Genomic DNA, 7,516 nt, shown 5'->3' on the forward strand with positions numbered 1-7,516 from the left:
TTAATTTGTTCCCAGGAACATTTGAATTTCTTGCTTGAGTGACTCTGTGATCCAGTGGTTCTTAAGGAGTATGTTGTTTAGTTTCCAAAGTCTGTGACTTTTAATAATTTTCTGTTTGTTGTTAAATGTTAGTTTTACTCCACTGTGGTCTGAGAAGATAATTGGGATGATTTCAATGTTCTTGAATTTATTGATGCTGTCTTTGTAGCCTAACATATGGTCTATCCTTGAATATGTGTTATGTGGATTTGAAAAGAATGTGTATTCCAGTTTTGGGGGGTGAAGGACTCTGAAAATGTCCAAGAGGTCTAGTCTGTCAATCTCTTCATTTAATTCTATTGTTTCTTTGTTGATTCTCTGCTTTGTTGATCTGTTTAAGTGTGAGAGTGGGGTGTTAAAATCTCCCATTATTATTGTATTACTATTGATGTATTTTTGAAGTTCTTTCAGTAGGTGTTTGATGTATTTAGATGGTCCCTCATTGGGTGAATAGATGTTAATAATTGTTAAGTCTTCTTGGCTGATTGATCCTCTAATCATTATGTAATGTCCTTGCCTATCTTTTATTACTTTATTTAATTTAAAATCTATTGTGTCTGAGATGAGAATGGTTGTTCCTGCCATTTTTTGTGGTCCATTAGCCTGTACGATAGTTTTCCATCCTTTCACTTCAAGTCTGTGTTTATCTTGTTGTGTCAGATGGGATTCTCGCAAGCAGCATATGGTTGGGTTATGTTTTCTGATCCATTCCCCCACTCAGTGCCTTTTTATGGGTGAGTTTAAGCCATTGACATTTATTGATATTATGGATTTAATGTATTGTAGTGCCATTGTTCACCAAATTTTTATTTGCTCTGAAGAAAAAGAAAAAGGAAAAAAGGGATAGAAAGAATAGACAATTATGAAAATCTACTATCCATTGTACATTCTAGGGGTAGCAAGAGGAGAAAGGGAATTAGAGCAGAGATACACACATAGTCCAGTCTGAGTCAGATTTCTTCCCCAAAATAATTCACAAATGAATATCAGTGAATTCAGAAAGCCAAAGGAGAAGGAAGAAAGGAAGACAAGATAAAAAGAAAGAGAAACAAGAGAGAGAAAAGAAAAAAGATAAGAAAAAGAGCTGTCATAAAAGAGTGCTGAAAGAAAAGTTTTTTAATTGATTAATTTATTTTTATTTTATTTTATTTTTTTAATTAGCTAGGAGGAGGGAGAAGGGGAGAGTCGATAGAGGAGGTAGGAGTAGTGAAACAAGTTCCTCTCGCAATGGATAAAATGCCCAGTCCCCTAGCAATGAAGATACCCTAAGAGTTAATTCTGGTCAACCTAAAGGGGGGGGGGAATAGATACACCTTTATATAATATTAGTAATAAAATAGAGCAGGGTAAAAAACCTGTTCCAGACTGCCTCAAGCCTCTTGAGCAGAGGCAGCTGACTGTTAAGAAAGTAAAACAAACAAACAAACAAAAAAAGACGGAAAAAAAGACCTTAGGAATAGCCAAGAATAGCAAGAATAGACAAGAATAGCAAGAATAGACAGTTATGCAAATCTACTACCCACTGTATATTCTAGGGGTAGCTAGAGGATAAAGGGAAGTAGAGCAGAGATACATGTAGAGAGAGTTCACTCTGAGTCAGATGTCTTCCCCAAAATAGTTCCCTAACGTGTATCAGTGAATTCAGTAAGCCAAAGGAGGAAGAAAGGATGACAAGAATGAGAAAAAGAAGAAAAAAAAAGAGAGAAAAGAAAAAAGATAAGAAAAAGAACAGTAAAAAAAGATCATTTAAAGGAAAGTTTTTTATTGATTGATTGATTGATTATTATTATTTAGTTAGCTAGGTGGGGGAGAGAGTGGCTAGGGTGGTAGGAAGAGTGAAACAAGTTACTTTAGCAGTGGATAAGACACTCAGTACCCTAGCAATGGAAAATACACTAAGAGTTAATCCTGGTCAACCTGAAGGAGAGGGGGAAAGGGATACGTGTTTATCTAGTATTGATAATAAAATAGAACGGAGTAAAAAACCTGTCCTGTCTTCAGCTTGGATGGCTCCAGATTGCCTCAGACCCCCTGAGCAGAGGCAGCTGACTGTTGAGAAAATAGAGAAAAAAAAAACCCTCTTGCGGTCTTTCCCTGTCTGAGTAAGGCTCTGCTTGGTGGAATATTTGAAGCTGGAATTGGTTACTTAGAAAGAAGAAAGGCCAAGGGTTTCAGAAAGGAATAGAGTTGGAGTTGGAATGGCACCCCCTGGTGGGACAGGAATCTTGGTAAAGAAAGAAGCTCAGCAGGGGAGCCTGCTAGGAGCAGATCTCTGGCCCCCAGGGACTGGTTATGGGGGGGAGGTGGTCAGGGGTGCACTTCGGGAATAATAATTAAAAACATTTTTTTTCCTTTCTTTTTACTCTGTTTTCTAACCCAAATTGAATTATAGTCACCTCCTTTGTGTCACTGCTAGGACCTCTTATTAACTGTCCTGCTAAAGACAAAAAATCCTACCATTTCCAGTAGATGCTGTCGGAGCTCAAGCCGCTAGCAGCTTCTCAGCCCACCATCTTCCAGAATCCCCCCCAACTGCATTTTTTAAAAGATGTTCAAGGTCCGATTTCTAGGAGTTGTGAATATATTACAGAGCACAACGCTGAACAGTAAGGTAACTGATAGATTAAAGGCCATACTTTAAAATTGGGAGATTGGGGGTCAGTTGGTGGTGCACACTGTTGAATGCATTCATTGCCATGTACATGGACCATGGTTTCAGCTCCTGCATCCCACCCAGCTCCTTTACAAGCCCTGCTGTGAAGCAGTGCTGCAGGACTCTCTCTTTCTCTCTCCCTCTCTAGCTCCCCCTCCCTCTGCAATTTTCTTCTGTCCTGTCAAACCATGGAAAGATGAAAAATGGCTTCTGGAAGTCACAGAGTCAACATGTAGGCACTGAGCCCCAGTGATAAGATAACCCTGGTGGTAATTACAATACATTAATTAATTAAGAGAAATTGTCCTGGACTGCCTGGGTGGGCCTTGTATAAACATGGAATCCTTAAGACTAGAAGAGGGTAGGGGCTGGGTAGTGGCGCACCTGGTTGAGTGCACATGTTACAATGTGCAAGGATTTGGGTTCAAGCCCTTGGTCCCCACCTGCAGGGGGAAAGCTTCGCGAGTGGTGAAGCAGGGCTGCAGGTGTCTCTCTGTCTCTCTCCCTCTCTATCACCTCCTTCCCTCTGGATTTCTGGCTGTCTCTATCCAAATAAATAAATAGATAAAAATTATTAAAAAATAACAAATACTAACAAAATTGCCATTAAAAAGTTCACATTTCCTAGTATCTAGTTGTGATGGAAGAAACAGAGATGGAAAACCAATTCTAATTGACTTTCTACATCTGAAAATTAGTGTTCGGCAGACATAAAAGGATAAAGACATTGTGGGTAGTCAGCTTCCGGACCATCGATGCTCATGCTTGATCAACAGGTACAAGCTGATGTCTCAAGGGGTCTCACCATCTTCTCTCTTCAAATACGCTTTATTTGTGGGCTGCACTTATCTCTGCCTCCATTGGGTTCCTCTACTTCATACTGGATTTCCTCCAGTAGACTCATATTTTTTTCCCATTTTTTCTTCTTTCTCCCCCCCCCACTTTTTTTGTTTGTTGTTGTTGAGAAAGAAAGGCAAAGGCATCATCGTCAGGAAACAACGGGAAATAAACTAGTATTTATTATTATTACACTTGATCTTAATCAGAAGACCAAGAAGCGATATATATATATATATATATATATATATATATATGTATATATAATTATTAATTTATACTTCTTTAAAAAATTAATTAGGGGTCAGCTGATAGCACAGCGGGGTAAGTGCACATGGCACTAAGTGCAATTGACCATCATAAGGATCCCAATTTGAGCCCCTGGCTCCCCACCAGTATGATGGTTGCTTCACAAGTGGTGAAACAGGTCTGCAGGTGTCTGTTTTTCTTCCTCTCTGTCTCCCCTCCCCTCTCAATTTCTCTCTGTCCTATCCAAAAACAACAACAGCAATAACAACAACAATAATAACAACAACGTAAATAACAAGGGCAACAAAAGGGAAAAAATGGCCTCTAAGAGCAGTGGATTTGTGGTACAGGCACTGAGCCCCAGTAATAACCCTGGAGGCGAAAACAAACAAAAATTATCTTTATTTATTGAATAGAAACAGCCAAAAATTGATAGGGTAGTGGGGCGGGGTGGGGGGATGGAGAAGGAAAGACACAGAGACACCTGCAGTCCTGTTTCACCACTCACCAAGCTTTCCCCGGGGGTGCAGGTGGGAGGGTCGCAACCTCGAACCTGGGTCCTTGCACACCTAGACATGTGCGCTCAACCGGGTGCACCACCAACCGGCCCCAGCTCTAATATTTTAAAAAGGGATTCCATAATTAGTTCAGGACACCACCAAAAGGAAATAGGTCCTGGGCTCAGCAATCCTCAGTGGATTATCTCAGGGGTGTGAAGAAATGTTCCACTTCATTTATCAACGGAGAAACGCAAATCACTACTGCACTGAGATTCCACTTCACATACCTGAGCCTGGCTTCCACCTGCAAAACAGGCTACTGCAGGCATGGGTGACTGTTGCGAAGAAAGCAGGGCTATATTACAGTGCTGGTGGGAATGCAAACTGGGCCAGCCCCTCTGGAAGATGGTATGGAGAATCCTTACACCAACTGAAAAGGATCCAGTAGATAGCCCCTCAAGTATATTCCCAAATGACCAAGCAAATACATATCCAAACGGACAGATGCACCCTTATATTCAGAACTGCATTATTCACAGTAGCCAAAGGCTGGAAGCAGCCTCAATGCCACGGACTGATGACTGGTTAAAGAAGTTACGGGATATGTACACCATGGACTACTATTCTGCAGTCCTCCAGCAACTGCTTGAGTACCTCAGATGTTTTACCAGCTTGTTTAATTATTTTACATTTGTGTCTTAGAAGAGTCCTCTCTCAGAAGGGACAGCTAAGAAATCCTACCCTGTGGTTTTGTTAATTTATCCTTTCTTAAATAAAAATAAATTAAAAAAAAAGAAAAAAAAATAAATCCAGTTCAGTATATATATATTGAGGGGGCTGGGTAGTGGTGCACCTGGTTGAGAGCACATGTCACAATGCAAAAGGACCCTCTCTTCCTCTCTCCCTCACTCCCTCTCTCCCCCTATCTATCTCCCTCTCCTCAATTTCTCTCTGTCTTCTCTAATAAAATGGAAAAATGGCCTCCAGAATCAGTGGATTCAGAATGCTGACGCCAAGCCCCAGGGATAACCCTGATGGGGGAAAGGCTTTATTGATCAGTGAAAGTAAAGGGAAGACCATCACTGCTCTGGGATATTTGGTGGCACTAATTCTGAGCTGTCAGTTTACCATTTTTATTTTTTTCCAATTTTTGACAGAAAATTTCTCAGCTCTGACTTATTGGTAGTTGTGAGAACTAAACCATGAACTTCCTGTCTGTTAGTTTTATATGTTTCTGCTACACTATCTTCTGGGGCCAATCCCAGTATCTAAGTATCAAAATATGAGACAATTTATCATCAAGTCCATTAATTTTCCCTAAGGCTATATAATAGTAGAAAGTTGAAAGAAATCTTAAAAAATATAACTGGTGGGGTATACAAATTAACATGCACAAGGACCCTGGTTCAAGCCCCAACTTCCCACATTGCAGAGGGGAACCTTCTTGGAATTTGCATGTGTGAGGATGCAAGTTTGATTCCTGACACTTCTTATGTCTGAGGGATATTCTAGTCTCTCTTTCTCTCTCTCTTTCTCTCTCTCAAAATAATAATAATCATGCTTTGAAAAACTCTTTGAAGAGTTTAATTTTTTTCTTCTTAATTGCCACCAGCGTTATTGCTGGGATTTGGTGCTGGCACTACAAATCCACTGAAGCATCCGTGAAATGCAAAGGTTCATCATTTTGATTTGCAATGAGATAAAAATATACACTTGCACTGACATGCTCCTTTAATACAGAAGCAAAATCAAGTGAAATCATTGATTAATGATTTCCTTGACCTAGAGATTCCATTTTGCTTTAATACCATATGTCTGCACAACTTGAAGAAAAATGATTTGTTTCAGTAAGAGATGACTCCTAGGGGGTGGATGATAGGGCAGCAGGTTAAGCACACATGGTGCAAAGTGCAAGGACCAGTATAAGGATCCCAGTTCCAGCCTCCGGCTGACCACCGGCAGGGGGGTCGCTTCACAGGAGGTGAAGCAGGTCTGCAGATGTCTGTCTTTCTCCCTCTCTGTCTTTCCCATCTCTCTCCATTTCTCTCTGTCATATCCAACAACAATGGCATCAATGACAATAATAATAACTACAACAATAAAACCACAAGGGCAACAAGAGTGAAAATAAATAAATAAATAAGAGATGACTCCTAATTTCTGCCAAAAAAAAAAAAAGTCCTAAGTTCAAATGTGAGGGTCATTCTTTTACACCACTTTTTTTTTTCTTCGTTAAGAAGCTTAATGGTTTTCACTGGACAGTAAAATACAGTATTTGGTACATGTGTAACACTTCTCAGTTTTCCACGTAATAGTTCAACCCCTCTAGGTCCTCCTCTGCCATCATGTTCCACGACCTGAACCCTCCTCACCACCCCCAGAGTCTTTCAATTTGGTGCAATACATCACTTCCAGTCCAAGTTCTGTTTTGTGTTTTCTTATTTTTCAACTTCTTTTGAAAAGTTATTATTAGTGATTCAAAAATGATTGACAGGATTGTGAGATAAGAGGGGTACAATTTATATAGCTCCCACCACCAAAGTGCCATACCCCATCCCTTCCACTGGAAGCTTTTCTATTCTTTATCCCTCTGGGAGTATGGACCAGAGATCTTTATGGGGTGCAGAAGGTTGGAGGTCTTATTTTGTAATTGCTTCTCCACTGGACATGGGCATTGACAGGCCAATCCATACCCCCAGTCTTTCTATCTTTCCCTAGCAGGGCAGGGCTCTGGGGAGGTGAGGTTCTAGGACACAGTGCTGAGGTTGTCTGCCCAGGGAAGTCAGGCTGGCATCATGGCTGTACTTTTAAACTTCTGTCTATGAGTGAGATCATCTCATATTCATCCTTTTCCTTCTGATTTATTTCACTTAACATCATGCCACCTTTTGTAACTGTGATCTAATTCTACTACTTGTGTGTTCTTAGTATAACCAGAAGTAAAGAACTTGTCCATAAAGCTCATTTGGGCATTTTGGATAAAATATTGAAATATTATTAAATAAATAATTAATTAATTATCATTATTTATTTATTTATTCCCTTTTGTTGCCCTTGTTGTTTTTTATTGTTGTATGTCACGTCCACCCTTGCCTGCAAGGATCACGCAACGCCGAGTTCTTCTTCAAGCAGTTTATTCGGGAACCTTGAACAGCAAAAGCCCCACTATATCCTAACCTCCAACTTATATACTCATGGGTCAGCCAATCCCAAGGGCACACGTGGCAGCTGCTCATAG

This window comes from Erinaceus europaeus, chromosome 7, assembly GCF_950295315.1.
Source record: "Erinaceus europaeus chromosome 7, mEriEur2.1, whole genome shotgun sequence".
NCBI classification, from domain to species: domain Eukaryota; kingdom Metazoa; phylum Chordata; class Mammalia; order Eulipotyphla; family Erinaceidae; genus Erinaceus; species Erinaceus europaeus.